This window comes from Egretta garzetta, unplaced genomic scaffold (genome assembly GCF_000687185.1).
Source record: "Egretta garzetta isolate BGI_Z169 unplaced genomic scaffold, ASM68718v1 scaffold7, whole genome shotgun sequence".
Taxonomy (NCBI): Eukaryota; Metazoa; Chordata; class Aves; order Pelecaniformes; family Ardeidae; genus Egretta; species Egretta garzetta.
The window spans coordinates 1,879,147-1,879,452 of NW_009260350.1; the positions used below are offsets into that span (position 1 = coordinate 1,879,147).

Here is a 306-nt window from a genome sequence, read left to right on the forward strand (position 1 = left end):
CCAGCGCCGGTCGCCTGCATCAGCCATAAAACCATTGAGGATATCAAGACAGGCGCCAGGTGAGTAATAGACAGGATAATCCAGAGAGATTGCTCGCTGTTTACCTCCATCCGCAAGCGCCACCAGAGTTACTCATTAACGTTACTATATACAAATAAGATACACACGAGATAAAGCCATTTGCAAGTCAGAGTTACACCTGCGGTACACGGATTTCTTGCAAGGGCATGGAGAGGGGGAGGTCAGCATTAGGCCCATGGAAGTGGAGGTTTAAATCAATCAGGCTGCACCCCCAGCCTTAAAAAA

The 306-nt window shown here is 48.4% G+C and overlaps 1 protein-coding gene across 1 annotated transcript in view; it reads right to left on the minus strand.

Annotated features, from left to right (window-relative positions):
• Window positions 1–306, minus strand: part of TBX3 (T-box transcription factor 3) — a 19,323-nt gene that overhangs the window by 4,924 nt on the left and 14,093 nt on the right. The gene's annotated exons all lie outside the window — the stretch shown is intronic.